A 23,539-nucleotide genomic window follows, 5' to 3' on the forward strand; every position below is an offset into this window, starting at 1 on the left:
GTCCTTATGTTGAAGCTTGTGGATATATGATCAACATGGGGCGTTACAAAATACAATTAAGAATTTTGAAATGTATTTCACCACATAACTCAAATACAGCTTTGCTGCTAATTATACTGGGGTATATTTGCTTTTTCCCTTTTAGAGGTTGTATAATAATAATAATAATAATAATAATAATAATAATAATAATAATAATAATTTATTATTATTTATACCCCGCCCATCTGGCTGGGCTTCCCCAGCCACTCTGGGCGGCTTCCAAAAAAATATTAAAATACTATAATACACCAAACATTAAAAGCTTCCCTAAACAGGGCTGCCTTCAGATGTCTTCTAAAAGTTTGGTAGTTGTTGTTCTCTTTGACATCTGGTGGGAGGGTGTTCCACAGGGCGGGTGCCACTACCGAGAAGGCCCTCTGCCTGGTTCCCTGTAACTTGGCTTCTCGCAGTGAGGAAACCGCCAGAAGGCCCTCGGCGCTGGACCTCAGTGTCTGGGTAAAACGATGGGGGTGGAGACGGTCCTTCAGATATACTGGACCGTTCTAATATATTTTTATTATGAACGCCTGACTGCAGTAAAACTGCCTGCCAGAGGGTCTTCTGCCCTACTCTGGAGCCCCATAAAGGAGCCTTTTTTTAAAATAAACACTGCCAATACCAATTTATCACTGCTGTTGATGAAAGAGACATTTGGCTCAGTTCACAAACCAGTTAGGCAGAAGTACTTGAGTTCAAGCCAGATTGATCACTTCCATTAACTTCAAGTGATGATATTGCCACTGTATTTTGGACAGCCCAGCATATGAGGCTGACCAAATCATTTTCAGCCCCAAAACAACAGGACAAAACTACAGGTAGCCTCCCAGAACTTCCTCACTGTTGATGTGATATCAGATCAGATTCGGTGGTGGAAGGGGAGCATAATGAGTGGGGAAACAAACAAACAAAGAAAGGAAATTCAGGAATTGCTCCTCCTACTTCTCTTCGCAATAACTTCTAATGCTGGTTTTTCATTCAGAAGACACCAGTTGAGATGTTACCCATGTTGAGATGTTACCCGTGTATCTCCTACATGTTGTCTAGTTTAACTTGTTTGAGGATTAAGTGCTCCAGCAGCTTGTTAACAAGCTTTGCCATCCTGTTGTGATGATCACTGAACTCACACCAGTCTGATTTGCTCACTCCATGTCGGGCAGGTGTGGCTAATAATCCCTGTGGCTCTTCAGATGCCCCTGAACTACAACTCCCATCAGCCTCAACCAGCTTGGCCAGCCATCCTGTTAGGAGGCTTGTTCCTGGTTGTTGTTCATTTAATTTTACTATTGCTGCATTTTTACTCCCAAGAAGGACACTGACAAACTGGAACGTGTCCAGAGGAGGGCAACCAAAATGGTCAAAGGTCTGGAAACGATGCCTTATGAGGAACGGCTAAGGGAGCTGGGCATGTTTAGCCTGGAGAAGAGGAGGTTAAGGGGTGATATGATAGCCATGTTCAAATATATAAAAGGATGTCATATAGAGGAGGGAGAAAGGTTGTTCTCTGCTGCTCCAAACTACAAGAAAGAAGATTCCACCTAAACATTAGGAAGAACTTCCTGACACTAAGAGCTGTTCGACAGTGGAATTTGCTGCCAAGGAGTGTGGTGGAGTCTCCTACTTTGGAGGTCTTTAAGCAGAGGCTTGACAACCATATGTCAGGAGTGCTCTGATGGTGTTTCCTGCTTGGCAGGGGGTTGGACTCGATGGCCCTTGTGGTCTATTCCAACTCTATGATTCTATGATTCTAAGAGCCACGTGTCAGATTCCCCCCCACCTCAGGTGTTAAAACAATTTAGCTAACCTTGTGCACCATTTGACCTGGACCTTGGACAGAGACACCATCTCTGCTTTTCTGCTTCTGGCATTATAATGTTCTTGGCTTGGCTTGGACTGGCAGAGTGGCGCAGGTCTAGCCAAACACAGAAAGATACTAATACAGGTTGGTTATTCACATTTTCACTCACAATAAGCCGCACTGAGTGCAGTAGAGCCAGCTTCCTAGTACGTGTGCTTAGGACTGTGCAGCCTATAGAGCAGGCATGGCCAAACATGACCCTCCAGCTGTTTTGGGACTGCAGTTCCCATCATCCCTGACCACTGGTCCTGTTACCTAGGGATGATGGGAGTTGTAGTCCCCAAACAGCTAGAGGGCCATGTTTGGCCATGCCTACTATAGAGCTTTTCGCTTGATTTGATTTTGAGCAAGGCAAGTACAGTAGTTACTCTAGACTTTGGGGGGAATCTAGATATCTTTCATGGAGAAAGCATTTCTGTGATCTGGAAACCTAGGTGAGAAAATCCCATTCCTTTGCAATTTATCATCATTATTATTATTTATTACATTTGTATACTGCTGTATAATTGTAGATCTCAGCGCAGTTCACAACATAAAATCACAATATACAAAAAGAAAATATATAATGAAAACGAAAACAACCCAATAAACCTCCCCTTCCACATTTTAAAACCTTCCCCACTCTATAATTCTACTAGTGAGTGGAGTGTTAATGCCTCAAGCACCTATTGGATGATGCCTGTGATGTCACACATGATCGGTGCTATAAACATCTGCTCACATTTAAATACCTGTGCTATATTACAGCAGGGATGGGTAACCTGTGGTCCTCCAGATGTTGCTGAACTCCATCAACCCCAGCCAGCCAATGGTCAGGGATGATGGGAGCTGGAGTCTAGCAATATCTGGATGACCACTGATTTCCCATATCTATTTTATAGGCTTAAATACTCCACCACTGGCACACTGCAATGTGCTGGTATCCTCTTACAGAGTGGGAAGGTACTGTGTTAGCTGGATCAATGTGGCAGCATCTTGCCTCATCACCACTATGCTAAGGCCCCTCCAACGATGGAGGCCAGAAGCTACCAAGCAGCTATCAGGTGACTCAGGGGGCAGTAACATCCCACTTAATCCTGTAAATCCTCAGATTTGTGCCTGGCTCGTTCTGAATATCTTGGTGCTAGAGAAAGGATCTGACTGTTCTCCGGCTGGGCCCACTCACTCATCTGTTTATCTATGGACTTGCCCAGTGGTGGAAGGAGTCTCTCTGGCACCTGGGGTGGTGCAAACCGCCCATAGGGGCAGGGCGAACCGTCCATAGGGAGGGACGGGGAGCACAGCGGCCATTTCCGCCCCCTCTGTTTTTGCTCGTCTGCCTTTCCCACCCTCTCCCCTGCCAGCCTGCCTCCTCCATGTGGGAGCGTGGGGTAATGGCGCCCCCCGTGACTCCTGACCCAGGGGGTGGGGCAACCATGCCCGGGGGGCACAATCTGGCCCGGCGACCAGGCCAGGGGGCGCTCCACCAAGGCAGCCAGGCCAGGGGATGCATTCTGACCCTGTGGCCAGGCTGGGGGCACGATCCGGCATGGTGGCCAGGCCGGTGTGTGTGATCCGGCCAGGCCAGGGGGTGCAATCCAGCACAGCGGCCAGGCTAGGGGGTGGGATCTGGCTTGGCTGCAATCGGACTCGGTTGGGATTTTGTCACACACACCCCTCAGGGATGGCGCCACCTCCACCGCCTCTGTACTTGCCTGCTTACTCAAAACTCACCTCTGGACCGTTAACTTTGACAGTGCTTGCTCTGCAGTAGGAAAAGCTGGGCTTTATGACTGGGCTGATCTTGATTTGTGATGGGTAATTTGGAACTCTCCCAAGCAGCTTTCAAAAGTCAAATGGGTGCATGTATTTTCCTAGAATTTGATCTATCACATGTATCTGCTTTTCGGAAATAATAAAAGATGAGAAAGATTAGCTACAGCGGAGAGACTTCTGGAGAAGTCTGGCCTTTGTATTCAGGCCAGATGAGCTGCCTCAAAAGGCAAATCGCCCTGGGGTAATTATGGAAATGGGACACGGGTGGCACTGTGGGTTAAACCACAGAGCCTAGGACTTGCCGATCAGAAGGTCGGTGGTTTGAATCCCTGTGACGGGGTGAGCTACCATTGCTCGGTCTCTCCTCCTGCCAACCTAGCAGTTTGAAAGCACGTCAAAGTGCAAGTAGATAAATAGGTACCGCTGTGGCAGGAAGGTAAACGGCGTTTACGTGCACTGTTCTGGTTCGCCAGAAGCAGCTTAGTCATGCTGGCCACATGACCCGGAAGCTGTACGCCGGCTCCCTTGGTCAGTAAAGCGAGATGAGCGCCGCAACCCCAGAGTCGGCCATGACTGGACCTAATGGTCAGGGTTCCCTTTACCTTTACCTAATTATGGAAATGTATATATGGGGAGGTGCAGAAATGAAGAACAACCTACCTATGCAGACTGGTCCTCAGCCCCCTTGGATCATCTGGCTTGTGTCTAAAATAGTGCTAGGTCTTCTTCTACAATGGAACTTCCACAACCCTTGAAGGGACAGCCCAGAGTTACAGAAGCCATCTTGGTTTCTGATTTGATCCCAGAATGTCCCACTTTTCCTTAGGACGTCCCTATTTTCATCAGAGAAATGTTGGAGGGTGTGGAGTTATCTGACTCCCGAGCCATCTGAAGGCAGCCCTGTATAGGGAAGTTCTTTCAGTTATTTTTAATCTGATCAGAATATAAAAGAAAAAAGTATTTGTGTGGTACTATAGCAATTTTACTACAGAATGCAGTGCAAAAATCAATATGTCTTGGTTCTACTGCCCACTTGGAGATAATAAAGCTCTCTCTCACACACACATCTTTAGGATATTTTAGGAAGGATCTTTAGTTCATGTACCAGTGAGTCAAGCATGCAGTAATATTGCCATTTTGATGACACATTCATACATGTTCAGCCTTGTTAACCTTTAGAGGAACATGAGGAAGCTGTTGAAACTACAAGAAAAATGTAGACACTGTTGGCATTTGTCTGCAAAATGAGTTTGTAAGCTTTAAAAGGTCTTGCTGGCTCCAGTCCAAAGAATTTTGTGCTCCTACATTTGTAGTATTTTAAAGTCAATTTAGTGGCTCAGCAAGGTTGTATGGGCAAAGTGAATGACAGCCGTAGCTCTTTAAGAGAATTGTGAATTAAAGTTAGAAACTAGCACCAATAATAATAATAATAATAATAATAATAATAATAATAATTTTATTTATACCCCGCCCATCTGGCTGGGCTTCCCCAGCCACTCTGGGCGGCTTCCAACAAAATATTAAAATACAATGGTCTGTTAAAAATTAAAAGCTTCCCTAAACATTCTACTTAGAATGTAGAAGGTTTCAACCTTAGTGCTAGGGAAACTTCTGATACTCTCCTAATCAGAATTTCCTCCTTGATCTGGGAGTTCTGAATGAACTGGGTTTGTTAGAATAATAGAGTTGGATGGGACCTCAAATGTTACCAGGTCTAACCCCACATCTTCTCTGATGGATGTCCTTCTAGTTTCCACTGTCGAATCAAATTAACTCCATCTGTTTGACAGTCCTTCATATATTTATCATTTATTTCATTTAAAAATATTTATATGCCACAATATAGAGAGCTATTATTGTAAACTACTTTGTTTTTTTAATAAGAAAAACACATACAAATTAAAACCAGAGGCCATCAATTAAAGACCATCAATCATAGAAAGATGTGTTATTAGTTGCTTAGAGAAACTGGGTAGAATAAAAAAGTGTTCAGCCTGCGTTTTAAAGATTGAAAGAGAAGGCACCTGCTAAATCTCTATTGGCAGGGTATTCCATGACAGTGGGCAGAAAAATGGTTTGAACGTGGTTTGAAAATTGTTAGCTTTTGTCTCTTAATCGTCTCTTCTCTAGGCTAAATATACGCTGTATGAAACTTGGTCTACCGAACCAATACTTTAGAAAGCCTCCATAGTTCTGTTGTTGTTTTTTTCAATTTCTGAGAGAGTGTACGCACATTTTATTTTAGACGCAATGAAGCACACATTTCTTCTATATAATCCACAAACAATCTAGATCTATTGCATATTTGTTGCCCCCTGGAAAGTGCTTCTTGAGAAACAAGTTCCTTTCCAAAAATGAAAGCTCGTTGACGATTGATTTTCACGTTACCCCACTGCATATCCATTTGGAAAAAAAGTTGGCCGTCCCAGCAGTGGGAGTTGTATCCTCCCCTGCCCAATGGCATTGTGGGTGGGAATTTCTCAAGATGGTTATCATCACTTCCTCCTTCCCTCAGCTGGGGCAAGTACAGGAAGGAAAAGGCTTGCATAACCTAATCAAGGGGAAGGTTTTCAAATGTGTATCAAGTAACTACACCCATCCTTGTGGACAGCAGGATCTAGGATCAATCTAGATTGAAAGCAACATGCTGAGGACAAGCATGAACGGTGCCAGAATGAGGAAAAACTACATTTCTGTGCTACAAGCAAGTTAGTGTGAAATATTTTGAGTGTGGTATAGACTGCTGTGAGAGACCTGTGGTTCAACAGGGCCAGTTCTGGGGTGACTTCCAATACATGTTTGGTTGTTTTGCTTATTTCTTGCAAGAAAATCTGTAATCATTTATTTTTTAAAGCAAATTTGATGAGCATATTTACAAGCTTGAAGGCTTGAGGGAAGTCAGAAGAGAGGAATGTTAATGTTAAAGGCTTGAATAGCTTCCCCCTTAAAATCAGTGTGGAGAAGGAGCTGGATTGCACTCCATAAGTTTGAAATACTTGGCATATGGGGAAAAGTTGAAAGGAATGAGTGATGCTTAGATTGGGAAAACAGAAAATTGAGACACTATTTGCAGCATCAATCATTCAGCTAGCGAGATGCAAAACACACATTCTTGTCTTTTTATCATCTTGCAGATAGGCTCCTGTTTGGCTAATTATTTCCCTGAGGTGGGAAGAGACACTTTGATTTGTGGTGACTCATAACATGATGAACGATGGCAGAAGCTTATTCACACTCTTGGAGTATCAAATGATACCTCCAGTTACCATATGAATAACACCTTTAATGGTATAGTTATAACGGACTGCCTTCTGCTGTAGCCCATCTTGGCTGTTTACACAGGCTCTCCCCACACCCGGAGCTGAGTGACATTGAAGAACAGTCATTAGCGCTGTCCTTTTGCGATCATAATTTTGAATGCTGCTCAGTGCAAAACAAATAAAAAGCCCAGCATCTCCTATCATATAAAAAACAAATCTAGCAAGGTCCTAAGCAAAGATAGTGATGGGACACCTGCATAGAGTGGACATCAAACGGCGTGTCATTCTGCAACAGTTTGGAAGAATCAAATCAGTTGTCAACGTAGGATAATAAGCCTCGTATAACCAAAATGCTTAAGTCTAATTAACACATGAAGGGGTTAATGCCATAGAGTATGTTGTCCTGCCTGGCTTAACTAAGATTACTCCCCCTCACCTTGGGAGGAATGAAGTCAAGCCTATTGTTTCTCTGTCTGCCATGTGAACTCTGGGTGTAAAGAGGTCTGGGCTGGTTGCTCCAAGCTCTCAGACCACACGAGGTTAAGACAGAATCCTTCTGCCTGATATGCTGGCACTGGGAGTTATGGATGGTGGTGGAACATTCAAAGAGGGTGATGGATCCTGCATGGATATGCCGCCTTCTTCTGGGATAATGTTCTGGTGGCATAACTCCCAGAACTCCCATCTGTGATTGGCAATAGTTTAACTTGGGAGTCGAGACTTCTAGTCAGGGCAAGTCCTGTGAGAAGAGCCAAAGAGGATGATTGCCTAACTCCTTTGAGGTGTGCTGTGTTTGTGCCACATCTTCTGTGGGTGCTGATTTTGATTGACAAATCCTGTGGATAGTTACAACTTGGTAACATGCAGAGTGGCCCTCTATGCACTGGCTGCAAAAAAAAATAATAATTAGGAAAAGGGAGCTAGATCAAATCATGGAGTTGTTTTGGCGATACAAAGGTTTAATCTGAAATCAAACTAAATTTAAGCTTGTTGGTTTCTCTGGTATCTTCTCTTACATAATGGATGTCAGCTTATTATGGATGGATGTTTTGTATTTTATTAATATTATTGCTACAAGTTTGTCATGGCCTTTGGCTAGAGCAATAAACTACTGAAATGAACTACAAGTGAAAAGAAATGGCTTGCAGTTTCAGGTAATGTTGAGTGACACTCACAATAGCAGTGCAAACTTGAATAGCAATGAGAACTGAGTCAGCTTTTGGGAACTACTGCGAAAAGGTGTGTGTGCGCGCGCACACCTCTGTTTGTATGTGTTTAAATGCAATTAAGCAGGTTCACAGTGTATTACATAAGAAGAAACACTGCCAATTTTTCATACCTGCAGTAGCTAATTGTAACTCCATTCCATTTTTTATATGTATTTTGACTTGGCAAACTTTGAAACACTTTGATCCAACATCAATTTTCTCTTTTTTAATGCATAAGATTTGTTCTTACAAACACGTAATAAATATTGTTTCTTGTCACATGGATGATTAGAAAAGAGGCATGTTTCTTCAAAAAAGAAAAGAAAAACCCACCATTTACAAAGGCACTTGGACAAGCACAGAGGTACACACTAATTGCATTACATTTGTATTCTGTACAGTGCTATACTCTTTGCTCAGAGGATAAGTTTCCCAGACAGTTGAAGGTGGTTCTGAAGATGGGTTGCGGCTTGTGGTGTATGTATATTTTTTCTCAACTTTTGCCTTTGATAAACAGATATTTATTGTCTCAAAACCTGCCTCGCCTGTTTAGCTACAGTGGCAGTCAGATCAAAGATGTGCTCTGTCATTTTTTTCTGAGCCCAAGTACTGTATTGCAAAATTCAGAGACATGCAAAAATCTTAGCATAATTATTTTCCCAACCACACATTAGTCCAAGGGGGTCAGTTTGCTTTGCAATTCACAGAAACTGAAGTCTTCAATCCTTGACATAGGTGACCCTTTGCTGCTCTGCAAATGGCTTAGGTTCAGATTTGGTTCTGCAGGGACGTTATATAAAAGCCTATTTTAACATGAAGTGGTATATAAATTAAATCATTGCCATCTTTTTCTTCCTTGTGCCTTTTAAGAACCCAGTGATTGGAGGTCAAACTTGCATCATTTTCCTGCCTCAAAGAGTTGTCTTTTCCTTGATCGTTAATGGAAATAGCCACATGTGGGTTCATCTGTGTGGATCTAGAAGAGGCCCTTAAAGGAACAATTAAGAAAAGAGCTGTGAAACTGCATGAGATGAAAAATCCACAACAACAGCTAAAGCATATGACAGAGTAATAAACAATTAAAGGACTTGAAACAATGAAGTGCCCAGGTGCTCCAAAAACAGTGTTCAAAAGACTAATCTAACAATATAAACACTGCCTTGGAAGCACATCAACTTTATAGCCAGCACTTTTTCTGCTTGAGAATAACAAACGAACAAAAAAACCCTTCCTTTCATCTCCCTTACAAACTAATGTAGCAAATGGTATCAGTATGGAATTGGCAGAGGTCTGCTTAGTACTGACAGAGCAACTAAAGAGAACTAAAAAGAAAACCGCAGTTGGGATATTGCAGGATAATGCTAAATTATAAGTGTCCATGGTGCTTTCTGTTGACTAAATAACATAACCATATCTTGTATCCTCTTAAAGGCTTTGATTAACATGTTTTTGGATTCAAGTGATGCACCTAGTTTCAAAAATGCCACTGGCATGAACTTTCCTTGTCGGATGGTGCCAGTGGAGACCTATATTTTAAAAGCGGACTAATTAATGTGAAGTAATTAGGATACTGTTGAATTTTTCATTGGAAGTCCCTTCTCATTCAGGTTCCACATGATGCTTCATGTTCATATCACAGTTCAAAATGTTCCAAATACAACTAGATAATGCAGGTGAAGTAATTGTTGCAACAGCATGACCCTGTAAGATAACACTATATTATTATACTCATATTGCAGATAGGGGAACCGAGGTCGGTGAGCGCCACGATTTGAACCAGGGACATCCTGATTCATAGCTCAGCCTCCATACACATTTAAAGCCCATGACTTCCCTCAAAGAACCGTGGAAACTGTAGTTTACCCTCACAGATCTACAGTTCCCAGCACAGTTCTTAGTGGACTACTGTTCTCAGGATTCCTTAGGGCAAGTTGTATGCTTTGAACATAAGGTGTGTACAGTGGTACCTCAGGTTACATACGCTTCAGGTTACAGACTCCGCTAACCCAGAAATATTACCTCGGGTTAAGAACTTTGCTTCAGGATGAGAACAGAAATCGTGCTCCGGCAGCACGGCGGCAGCAGGAGGCCCCATTAGCTAAACTGGTGCTTCAGGTTAAGAACAGTTTCAGGTTAAGAACGGACCTCCGGAACGAATTAAGTACTTAACCCGAGGTACCACTGTACTCAGACTCAGTCTCTTAGCCACTGTGCCAAACCTGCAGCACATTCCTTTGTGGCTTCTGTTAGCAGATTTGTTTCCCATTTGGGGAGAAATGGGCTGTGAATATTTGAACTACACCAGCAATTAAGTACTGACGACAGCTTCACACTTCAGCAGAGTCGTGAACACATCGCTTACAAATTTCCACACATTAAATTGGCTGATCTTCAGGGAAACAGCTGATGAACAGCCCTTTGTATCGCTACTTCTGGTGTCGTTTTACGGCTGTCGAATGGTTAAACTTTTTCGGAATCTGGTTCCGTTTAAAGGCGACCTTATCTTATTTGCACTTTTTAAAACAACACAAGAACTAAAACACAACCACCCTCCAGAATTCTGCAGCTCTCTGACTTTGGCAGTGCTTTTCTCCAGCCAAGTAATGGGTACTAAAATGCACATACTGTGCCTTAAATGCGTAATGAAAACAAAATAATATACAGGAAATGCATTATATGGGGGGGGGGGCTTTGGAAAAATGTGTGCATTCAGCAAAATTGTCCATAATCAATGTATGTAGTAGTGGTGGTAATAATAATAATAATAATAATGTAATAGAAGAAAACTGTACTGAAATGATGATGAATGAAGTGATGATGAACAACAACCACAAACTGATGTATTTAAGATTGGGAAAATGAAAAACTGAAATTGACAGATTTACTACTCCCATCCCTGACACTTGACCATCCTAGCTGGGCCTGGAGCCGATAGGACTCGGAGTTCAGCAACAGCTGGAAGGATACAAGTTCCCTATCCCTGGCCCTAAAGCATTATCCAGACCTTACAATTCCTTGTTTGCTCACCTCTGCAGCAGAAAACACTCCATGCTCAAGGATCACAACTGAATCTTGGCATTCTCAAAAAAGAGATGTTCTCAAACAACATGCTACACTAAACGTAGTTTGGCAATGAGCACTTGTTCTTAAAACTTTAAATGCAGCCAGTTTGGTGGAGGAGGGTGGATCAGGATTGGTGTATAGGGTAACCCTTTCCCCGATGCCAAATTATTGACCCCAAACCCCCTACTCTCCCCCCCAAAGCCACTATCTGACACAAGGCAAAACTACTCACTCAACTTAACAAGCAGTTTGGCCATAAGCTCTGACACAAATTTATTGCCCCCTTTTGTTACCACCCCCTCCTCTCAGTTTAGCAGGAGTTGGGTCTGTTAATGTGGAAGAACATTTCCAACATCACGTGCACTGATACAGTGCTCGTTACTAACTTTGAACTCCAAGAACTTAAAAAAAAAACTTTTGACGTTCTCAGAGGCACTGCTCTACATCCCTCCACTAAGTGAAGTAAGGCGGCTAGACACCAGAGACACATATAGATGTCAACGTTTCCCCTTTTTTAAGGGAAATTCCCTTATTCCAAATAGGATTCCTCGCAAGAAAAGGGAAAAGTTGACAGCTATGCAGAGACACCTTGTGCGTGAAAATTGTGTCCAAGAGGGGATCATCCCAACCTTTTTTTGGTTTTGAGGTAAACTTTCTAATTTGCCCAGGATTTTTAGTTTTGCTTTCTATTTTATGTTCGGTTGGTAACTCTCTGCAGAAATGCTTTTTGTTGCGCTTTCATGTTTCACGATGTGCAGCAGGTATGGGAAACGTTTTGGTTCTTCATACCTATCGGGATCAGCCTCACAGGTCAGATCCTGATAGGTATGTGGAATCTATTGGCATGTGGTCAAGCCAATCACATGCCATTGTTATTCCATCACACAATCAACAGGTGGGTGGCTTTGCCAGTCTCTGCTTAAAAAGGAGAGCGTGGGGGGACTTGCAGAGCCTGTAAGACAGCCGCACACTCCTGTTTCAGCCTGAAATGGGGGCACAGGGGGCTGCCTTTAAGCGCTTCTCAAAAGTGCTCTTTGAAGTATCTGCCTTCCTCTTACATTTAAAGGAGAAGGGTGGTGGCAGCTGCCTGAAGCAACACTCCTCCTTTAAGAGTCCTGCAGATAAGCAGGTGCTTTTGCAAAGACTGATTATCTCCTCTCCCAAACATCTGATTGGGAGATGAAGAAAGCAGCTGCCTTTGGGAAGATCACCTGCGTGTGGGAGAGTCCTGCATGCAGGCAATCTTCCCCCAAAGGCTGCTGCTTCCAAAACAGGCAGCTTCCTTTGGCAGTGGATGCCTGTTCCCAGGGGTGGGGAACAGGTGTGCACAGACAAATGGAGCCCTGGGTGAGCTGATGCTGCTATCAGCTGTTGATTTCAGAAGCTGGAAGGGAATGCAAGGGACACTCCAAAGAGCAGAGCAGGGCAGGGAGCAGTCTCCACTGAATGGAAGCCGCTTCCCCTTGCCAGTGAGACCCAGTGTGGTGTAGTGGTTAAGAGCAATAGACTCGTAATCTGGTGAACCAGGTTCGCGTCTCCGCTCCTCCACATGCAGCTGCTGAGTGACCTTGGGCCAGTCACACTTCTTTGAAGTCTCTCAGCCCCACTCACCTTACAGAGTGTTTGTTGTGGGGGAGGAAGGGAAAGGAGAATGTTAGCCGCTTTGAGACTCCTTCGGGTAGTGATAAAGCGGGATATCAAATCCAAACTCTTGCTTGAGCAAGGTTGCACTCCTGCAGCCTATCAGGTGATGGGCAGATGGGATTGTGCTTTGCTCCAGCAAGGGAACAATCAGGAGACGATGCTAAGCTTCTGGTTGTTTCTTTGAAACCCTGGCCTAACCCATCACACACCTGACATTGTAGAATCATAGACTTGTAGGGTTGGAAGGGACCCTGAGGATCCTCTGGTCCAATCCCCTGCAATGCTGGAATAGCTTATCCAATGTGGGGCTCAGACCCACAACCTTGAGATTAAGAGTCATATCATGTAGGGTGGGCAGGCATGGTATCTCCCAGACTGCCTGGCAGGCCAAATAGGGGGGCATGACAGGCCAATATTGGCCCACAGGCTGGAGTTTTCCCACCTTGATGTAAACCATTCTGAAAGTGGCTAATCGAAGTTTGAAATTAAAATGCATGGAGAAAACCATGCACATGAGCGCTCCCATGCCCATAAGCCGTCTCTTGTGTACAACAATCTTTGGCACAGATTTAAATTGGCTCCTACTCCTTATTCAACACCAGTTGTTTTCACTTGTGCCTTATCTAAGAATGTAATAATGTTGGGGGCTGAAGGGCACTGGGCAATATCTGGAGTAGTTTAGGTGTAGTTCAGTGTGCTTTCCTCACAACAAATGAAGAGGTCTCTTGAGGTTGCAAAGCACAGCACTTGCTCTCCTCTCTATTCAAATCTCCCTTTGGGTAGAGATTTTCAAAGGGGATACAAGACAAATCTGAAGAATCATGAATTGTGCAGACTGTTTACGTTAGCCAGATTTCATATGTTTCCCTCGATGATAGTGAGAGGAAGATATTTAGCTCTCCCAGAATCAGAGTGTCTCTGCAAATGTAGTAAACAGGAACCTGATACTTTGGAGCATATTTTCTTTTCTTGTGATTTTGGCATTTACGCCAGAAGACAATTATTAGAGGCCTTACAACTCAGTAGGCTGATTTCTATGCTACCAACGGTTCAGGACCTGCTTTCGGACACGAATGATCAAATTACATTAAGAGTGGCTGAATTTTTGATTGCTGTCCATGTAGAAAGACTGGGCCATTATAAAGAGATTTAGTGGTTCTTAACTGATCAGTGATGTGGTAGTGTTGTATTGTATTATTTATGCAAATTGATTTTCTCTGGAGTTAAAGATCTGATTGGGACAAACCTTGTGATGCTGAGCTCGTAGTTTGCACAATTTGTATATGGTGTCTGTTTGATAATGTGTTGTTTGCTATGCCCAGTAAAGGATATTTGATTGAACAAGTGGAGAGGTATTAAACTAGGGCACAGGGAAGGCTGCAGCTTAATGATTGAGGATGAGGCATGGGCTTTAGAAGACCCCATAAAACTTGAACTGCAGCCTTGATCAAGTTGAAATCAGGGCCGTCTTTACCCGGGGGTGCAAGAGGTGCAGGGCACCTGGGCATCGAATTCGGGGGGGGGGCAGGTGCTCACCTCTGAAGCTGCTTAAGTTCTTAACTATCTAACTGTTATCAACAATACTTATAAGTTTAAATGTGGTGGTGTGGCTGGCGTGCAACTTCTGTGGCCTATGCTTTTGTAACCTCTAGGATGGACTTGTGTAATGCATTATATGTGGGGTTGCCTCTGAAGACAGTTTGGAAACTTCAGCAGGTGCAAAATTTAAATGGCCAGATTGTTCACCAGGACAAGATGGTTCGAGCATATAACACCAAACCTGGCTCAACTGCGCTGGCTGACAATTAGTTCCCAGGTTTCTTTTTTTATATATATATAATTTTTATTTATAAAATTTCAAATATAACAATAAAAAACCATTCCATTTAAAATATACATCCAATTCTAATCTTTCCACTTTCAGACTTCCTTCAGTCTATCTGGAAATTTTCATGTTTTCACAATTGTTCACATTTCTTGTATCTGTATTGTTTTTTGTTTTTTTTTGTTTTTTGACCAAATTAATCTTAACAATTATTATAAAACAGTATTTCTTTCCCTTATTATCACAGAACTTCTTGAAAACCTACAAACATTAATTGACCTTCACATGTATTTTTAATATACTCTGTAAATTTATTCCAGTCCTCGGTAAATCTCTGGTCTCGCTGATTCCGAATTCTCCCTGTTAGTTTGTCTAATTCTGCGTATTCCATCAACTTCATTCTCCATTCTTCTTTCGTCAGAATTTCTTCTTGTTTCCATTTTTGTGCCACCAAAATTCTTGCCACTGTTACTGCATATAAAAACAACTTCTCGTCCTTCTTTTTTACGTCATTTCTTAATATTCCTAACAGAAAAGTTTCTGGCTTTTTAACAAAGGTCTACTTCAACATTTTTTTCAATTCATTATAAATCATTTCCCAGAAACCTTTCATTTTTTTTACATAGTTCCCAGGTTTCAAGTCCTCACAGACCTTATGAAAATGTCAAGGACTGAACCTGGGATTGGCACTCTACCTTGGAGCTGCAGCCCTTCATACAAATCCTGAAGGTCAGGACATGGTATAGTATTAGGATTTTTTAGACAAAGTGTAATTTCCCTTCTTTCTTAAAAAAAAAATTATTAAAGATTGGTTTACAACAGTATGTGCAATGTCTCTTTTTTTCCAAGTTACATTTTCTGCAGATCAGTTTCATTTGTTGAGACATCAGTGTTACATTAGGAAGAAAAGGGGGGAAGAGGTGGAGGGGCCATGGTGGGTGGGGTGGGGTTGGGTGGTGATGTTTCTATTTTACTTTAATGTATGTGATGGGTTTTGTTCAGCGTCGCTTCTGCGGGTTCTCTTTACTATTCGCTTGTGTTTCTTTGTTGGTGAAAGAGGTTGGGGTTGGCCTAGGGTGTGGTTGGTTGGTTGGTTGGTTGGTTGGTTGGTTGGTTGTGATTGGCTTGTTTCCATGTGTGAGTGGGGTGGGTGGATGTTTTTGAATCAGGTTAGCCATATTGATTTGTATGCTGTTGGTGGATTCTTCTTGTTGGGCTGTGTATGTGATAAAAGGGGGCCATACGGGGTGAAGGCATCTTCTTCCATTTCAGTTTATTGGTTAGTTTTTCTAATAAGGCTGTTTCCCATACTATTTGGTACCATTGGTCCATGCTTACTCCTGACAGGTCTCTCCAGTGTCTGGTTATGGTGTTTCTGGCTGCTGATAGTAGGTGGGTTATGAGTTCTTTGTGATGTGAGTGGGCACATTATTTATGTTAACCCTGCAAACAGCATTCAGTCATCAAAGGAGCTACAGAGCCCAGAACTATTTATCCACTTGTATGTGCCTTTTTAAGAGCATGTTGTGCCCCACAGCAAAATAGTCAAGGCAGGATTTGCCGAGTGAGTCACTGAAGCTTTAAATCAATTATTGCCTTCTGAATCAATCTCATGGTTGCTCAGCTTTAACTTACTATATTCATTGCTATAGCAACTGCTAGATATATGTGTTTTCCTGAAAGCAAAAACTGCGCTCTTAGATTTTATTGTTTTAGACTTGCTTGGGTTTTCTTTTTTAAAACAAAAAAACCCCCCGATATTCTTGTAATACACTTTCAAAATTCAACTAGTTTGTTAGTTTTGAAAGCATATGCCACAAGGATGGTGGTGAAAGAAGAATAAGCACATCAGTTTGGAAGTGGATACATGCTTAAGTGTAACTTGTACCTAATAACTGTTTTGTGCCTTGATTTGTGATGGCCCCGTGCAAAGTCAAAACAGGCAGGCAGTTCTGCCATTCATGCCTTGCGTGTCGTCATTAAAAGCAGGAAAGAACAGGCCTGAGGCATATGTTCTCTGTGGTTTGCTAACAGAGAATGCCTCTAGTTCAGCTACAGTGGTTGCTATCACTTAAGCACATCCCATTTTAAACACAGATTAAGGCTAAAGTCCTAATTCCGATTAGGAAGTCACTCCCATTGACCCTGGCTGAACTTGCTTGAAAATAATCATGCATCCAATTGGGGTACATGTCTTTAAACTCTATTTAGAAGTGTCCACTTATGGGAGTTAGTGGCAAAAATAATCAAAAAAAAATTTGACAAGTTGATTTCTCTTTCCACGACCCTTAACTTGAAACTCTAGTCTTACTCAACAGAAAAAAAGAGGTTTTCACAGTTACAGTGGTACCTCGGGTTGCATACGCTTCAGGTTACATATGCTTCAGGTTACACACTCCACTAAGCCAGAAATCGTGCTTCAGGTTAAGAACTTTGCTTCAGGATGAGAACAGAAATCGTGCTCTGGTGGCGCAGCTAAAGTGGTGCTTCAGGTTAAGAACAGTTTCAGGTTAAGAACGTACCTCCGGAACAAATTAAGTACTTAACCCAAAGTACCACTGTACTTTGCATTTTATATGGGTGTTACTGTTGGTTTTAAGGTGTCCACTCTCTTTTAATAGAGATTTCACCGGACTTGAATGCAGCTCCATCCAGCCTGGAAGGTTGTCAGATGGAGCTTGCCTTGAAATCTTGCTAAAGTCTTCAATATTTCCAAGATGAAAATTAGCCTCGGTGGCCATCTTCATGCCATTCACACATTCAGGCCATTTCACATTTTTATTGGCTGGAAATGACATCACACACATCATTGCCCAATAGGAAATACATGCAGCACAGCAAAGTAGCCAGGATGTTTTCCACTGTGCTGAGCAGTACAGACAGTTGCGTGTGTTGCAAGGCTGCAGAATTTTATCTGACACACATTAAATTACCTTGAATGTAATGTCCAGCACCTGGTTCTCATCATGGGCATAGGTAAACACTGTGCACTTGTGTGTCTGTGCATAAGAGAGGGCAAGAGGCATATGACTAATGGTTGCAAGAGCCTTGCAAAACTGATGCCATGAAAGGGAAGCAGGGCATTACTAAAGAGATGCTGTTAAAGGGGCCTTTATAAACCTGGAGCAATTCATGAGGCTTGCCATTTGAACCCAAATGGGCCTCTACCATAAAGATCTCAGATAAATGGTGGATCTATGAATCCACTTCTTTCCACCTCTCAGGAATGTAGAAGACTCATACTATGGGAGAATGACTAGAATGAGGCCTAGATGTGATAGCACTTTTGCCCACTGTGGACCTCAAAGTTGTTGCTAGCTTCCATCAGCCACCTGATGTTGCATCACTCAGCAGCTCCCAGAGTTGTCCTGGCTTCTCCCACAAGCAAGACCTGAGTGCAAGGGCATTCTTCACACTTGGGATTCCCAGGAACTGGATTCAGAGGCATATTGGAGGTGGAACACCTCAGAAAGAAGGAAAGGGAGGAAGAAGCTCAATGAAGCGTCAGAAGCAAGCACATGTTTGTTTTGCTAATAGTCACCAAAAATTAGGCTAGTGGGGGGGAAATAGGCAAGGAAAGAATCCCACAGCTGTGATTGCTGCCATGAGAAGATAGAGCTCTGTGTCAGTCTAGTCTCTGATGGTGGAAACACAAGACCTAATTGGGTCAGTTTGAGTACAGGCTGCCTTCATCAACAAATTAGATGCTATGCTTCTTATGTGGTTTGCTATTCTATGTTTCCTTCACAAATAGTTGGCGCAGTCTGTGTGTACAAGAGAGAGAGCTGAATTGGTACTGTATTGTTGCAGAAAAGGGCGTTAACCCTTTGCCCCTCCATGGTCCTGATCCATGTGTTTCCATTAGCGCCATTCGACGGAATATTGTAATAGGTGCTAGAATTTAATTAAGGTTTGGGGTGTCAAAGCTAATTTCCGTGGAGGTGAAAGCCAGACTCGTATGTGTATTTAAGACAGACCCAGTCCCAGTGTGTTTTGAAGCCGTGTGCTAGACTTTGCTAATCCCTTAATTAAGCTAAATGTCAAAAGCCAGAGCCGTTAGCACGACAAAGGACAGAAGGGCAAATCTCTCATTTGCAAACGAGTGGATTTCCTCCCTCCTTCATTTGAGTTTAGTTCATAATAACAATGCCACTATTTTAGGTAGGTTAGAGTTGAGAACGGCAGTTAAGAGTTAAGCAACAGAGTTACTGGAGCGAGCTGGAAAAACAGTCAAAAAGCAGAATGCTTATGTCTGTTTTGAAACCAATGCAGTGGTTATGGGAGATGCTGTGAACCCCTCAATTGCGGGCTTAGGTTGTATATATGTGTAAATAAACAATATATCATAAAGACACTACGGTCTCCGCTGTGCCTCGTTTCCAAAAGGAAACACAGACCCTCGCAAGGACATCTGCAGCACCTGGAATCTCGCACAGCTCATAAATCGCAGTGGCATATAAAAATATTTTGGGGAAACTGTGGAGGGAGGCTTGGCCCAGTCCTTATATGCAAAATATTGGGCTGCACATTTAGTTGGGTTAAGAACTTAATTTGTTCTGGAGGTCCGTTCTTAACCTGAAACTGCTCTTAACCTGAAGCACCACTTTAACTAATGGGGCCTCCCGCTGCCGCTGCGTGATTTCTGTTCTCATCCTGAAGCAAAGTTCTTAACCCGAGGTACTACTTCTGGGTTAGCAGAGTCTGTAACGTGAAGCCTCTGTAACCCGAGGTACCACTGTAGTTACTTTAGTTTAGATATGTTTTCAATCCAACTCCCATTAGTCCCAGCCAGCAGGACTAATGGAGTGTCTCGTGTGCAAACTGAAATGTCGACAGGACACTCCTAGATTAGAGGAAGGGGCACCAGGGAGTGGGTGTGCAGTTCCACCCATCCTTGGGTGGGTTAAACTAACCTGGGTGAGAGCCAGGTGGCTGTCAGGAACAATATAGCCATGCAACTAACAGGCAGCCATTTGTTTCTGCATTTTTTTATGGTTCTGCCAGTGAATGCTTTCATTGTCTCATTGTGGGTTTTGCAATATATTTTTATTGGAGCAATCGCAATAATTGGTGGCAGTGGTTTGGTGATTGAGAAGGAGATATTGGAGTGACCTGAGGTGAAATAGAATGGGGTGAGTGATATTGAAGGAGTCGTAGATTGGCTGGATGGAGAGGAGTGGTGGGAGGAACCACCTGGGCCAGGGCAAGAAGGCTCTGAGGTAGAGATTGGTGGTGGGACAATGATGAGTGAGAAGAGGGAGGAGGAGGTGTCAGAAGCTGAAAAGGCAACAGGGTTTAGTGAGCAGGAAGAGAGCAGTCCAGACTCAAAGGCGGGAGAGGAGAGGGACCAGGCGACAGAGATGAGGCAGGTTGCTGAAGAATCTAGGGCATCTTCCTCATCTGCTGCGGCCAGCTCCCCTCTCCACTGGTCTCCCAGAATATACAGAGAAATGAAGAGGGTGGGATGATGAGAGACAAGATGATGGAGCCTTAGGCTGCTGGCAAAGGAACCATGGAAGGATCCTTAGAGAGAAGTGGGAAGGTGGGGACCTTCAATCCTTGCAGCTGCCTCATTGGGGCAAGACATACTAGGAAGAGTTGCTGTGACCACTAGGCCTGCGCTGTTTTCATTTCCCTGAATAAAGAGTTAACTTCTCTAGCTCCAGTGTTTTTCTTTATTGCTGACCTACTCCTGACAAGTAGATACTGTATGATTTGTGTAAATAAGACAGAATGTGGGTGCAATGTATATGTGTTTTGGGGTGAATCTTGTATATTGTGAATCAGGATGTACCTTGGCAAGAGGGAGGCTGGAGAAGGAAGGAATCCCTGACTTTTAAGATATTTTCAAAATATACTGCTATGTATTTTATTGTTTTATATTGCATTGCAAATTTTAGTTTCAGTTTCATTATTTTGTAAACTACATAGTTATTAAGTATGAAGTAGTAGATAAATATACTAAACCAACCAACCAAGCAAACAATGGTCAGGGGATTTGTCCAGAAACATCTGTAGAGCTACAGGTTCCCCATTCCTCTTTTAAATAGAAGTTTATTGTGTAAGTTTCTACAAAATTGTTTTGCACATACTTTTGTTTTTAACAGTAGTGACTTCAGTCCAATTTTTCGCTCTTGGCATTTCCAGCAGAAGAGAGCTGAGCACATTTTTTTTTTATTCTCTCACACATCCAAAACAATAGTACTTACATGCATTTAACTTTGGCTGGACCCACCATTTTCATGAAGCTTGTTACTTAGCCTGGATGGAACCAGCAATGAAACCTGGATGAATAAACCGTGTCTTGGCCAGAGTTCCTTTTGTGGGAAGTGCCAGGCCGATAAAGATCAAGGCTGCCGAGACAACCTCAGGAATTGGAGGTGTGCCTTGGGTAAACCTGTGCATCCAGTTTGAACAGCCCACAATCATGAGTTGGCTGACCCATCAAGATCTTCCAGGCCAAACCATTTTTGAAAGAATACTTTTCACTTAACCCGCACACCTTTCTGACGCTACGGGAGATGCTATCAGCTGCTCCAGATTCCAGGACTGCTGTGTCAAAAGCACAAAAGGTTTCCACTCTGCCCAATCTGATAAACACCAGATCTTGCAACGCTGAATGTGTCCCTTACGGGGTCCTCGCTGCGAGATCACATTCACCCGGTGCTATACCAGCTGCACTGGCTCCCGGTGGGGTACAGGATCAGGTTTAAGGTGCTGGTTTTAACCTTCAAAGCCCTATACGGCCTAGGACCCTCGTACCTATGGGACCGCCTCTCCTGGTACGTCCCACAGAGGAACTTACGGTCTTCAAGCAAAAACATCTTGGAGGTCCCAGGCCACAGAGAGGTTAGGCTGGCCTCAACCAGAGCCAGGCCTTTTTCAGCTGTGGCTCCAATCTGGTAGAACGCTCTGTCACAAGAGACTAGGGCCCTGCGGGACTGACATATTTCCGCAGGGCCTGCAAGACAGAGCTGTTCCACCAGGCCTTTGGTCAGGGCATAGCCTGACTTCCTCCTTTGGCAATCTTCACAGAACTTTAGCCTAATGGTTGCCATCAATTTGAGTTGAATTAATTTTAATGAAATGATTTCAGAATGTTGTATTATTTTATTGTTGTTAGCCACCCTGAGCCTGGCTTTGGCTGGGGAGGGCGGGATATATATAAATTATTATTATTATTATTATTATTATTATTATTATTATTATTATGTGATCCTATTAAAGTTTGATTTTCATTTCTGGGGCATCAGTCCCTGGTCCTACTCTGAGGTGAGGTGATGTCAGCCCCTCCACCTGGCACCTGGGAATATGGAGACTAAAAACCCCTAACCCTAAAGAGGGTTGTGGGTGGGGTGTCAGTTGCAGCAATGGGATTTGCCAGAGAAGGGGTGCTGGGACCTTGGCTCTTTCCCACACGGCCTTTCCCGGCCCTTTGGAAGCCATAAAGGGGGTTTTACAAGCATGCTATAAAAAGTGCACGTCTCACCCAGGTGAGCAAAATGAGAAAGTGAGCACATGTCCTAACAAATACAAATGTACTAAGATAATAAAACAAGGAAATAAAGCAGGTGAGAAACAGATTACTACAGTCATAAAAACAACCACGGGTTTTTCTTCCAATAAATCATGTACCAGGGAGGCAGTTCAAGGACAGAAGTGTTCAACGGACACACTGCAGGGTAATGCAGAATCAATCTGTAATAAGCTTCAATCTTTGGAATGAAACCCATTTCTTGAGAAGCATTTTTCAGGGGCAACAAATATGCAATAGATCTAGACTGTGTGTGGACTACAGTGGTGCCTCGGGTTAAGTACTTAATTTGTTCCGGAGGTCCGTTCTTAACCTGACGCACCACTTTAGCTAATGGGGCCTCCTGCTGCCGCCGTGCAATTTCTGTTCTCCTCCTGAAGCAAAGTTCTTAACCTGAGGTACTATTTCTGGGTTAGCGGAGTCTGTAACCTGAAGCGTATGTAACCTGAAGCATATGTAACCCGAGGTACCACTGTACATGGAAAAAATGCATGCTCAGCCTCCATTGAATATAGAATAAAATGTGTGTATGCAATGGCAGAGCGTCATGCTCTGGCACCGAGGGGGCGTGGCATGCTGCCTGCGGGGGTGTGGTGCCCAGCACGGGCATGGGGGCAGCTGCGATGGCACCCCACCTGGATTGTGCTGCTGGGCCCTGTGCACTCCCCCCCACACTCCTCTTCCTCCACCAGGGTGTGTATCTAGTCCTAGTATATCCAGTCCACATTGTACTTAAACAACAATGTGCCCATGATAGGATGGCAGCATGCGTTGCCATCCAGGTTTACTTATTGCATACCTGAATGTGCAATGAGAGCTGATCCAATGAAAACAGCCTGTGGGGTTCTGTAATATGTGGGTCTTTCTCTAATATCATGAGGGATACAAACACTGTTATGATGCTAAGAAACATCTGGAGACGATTGGGTGGTCACTGTGGTTTTCCCCCATGTTGTCAGCCAAATTAATATGGCTGGCACAAATGCACCTGCTTGGTGGACAGAAAATGACAGATGCACTGCTTATGAAAAACACCTTACTAGTTAAACCACATCCATGTGATGCACATTGCTGCATGTGCTGATTGGCTGAATAAAGAATTGTTCTTAAAGTAGCCACTAATTTGAAGGGTTTTGCAGTACAATTTTGTATCCTCCTATATCCTTCCAGACATGATTCCTGTTTTGCAGCATCACAGATCTGCAGTATATGCAGGTGACTATATGCAGATAAAGCCTTTTCTGTGTCTACACACACACTTGTGGAACTCTCTCCCAGGGATCATCCAAGTTGTCCCCACGGTTGACTCATTTAAATGAGAATTGAACATTGGTTTTATAAGAGTTTCATTGG

The 23,539-nt window shown here is 43.2% G+C and overlaps 1 protein-coding gene across 6 annotated transcripts in view; it reads left to right on the forward strand.

The window, feature by feature from the left end:
• PRLR (prolactin receptor) overlaps positions 1 to 23,539 on the forward strand; it is a 111,535-nt gene that overhangs the window by 43,002 nt on the left and 44,994 nt on the right. The window lies entirely within an intron of this gene.

The sequence above is a fragment of the Podarcis bocagei genome, assembly GCF_964188305.1.
Source record: "Podarcis bocagei genome assembly, chromosome: 11".
Lineage (NCBI taxonomy): Eukaryota > Metazoa > Chordata > Lepidosauria > Squamata > Lacertidae > Podarcis > Podarcis bocagei.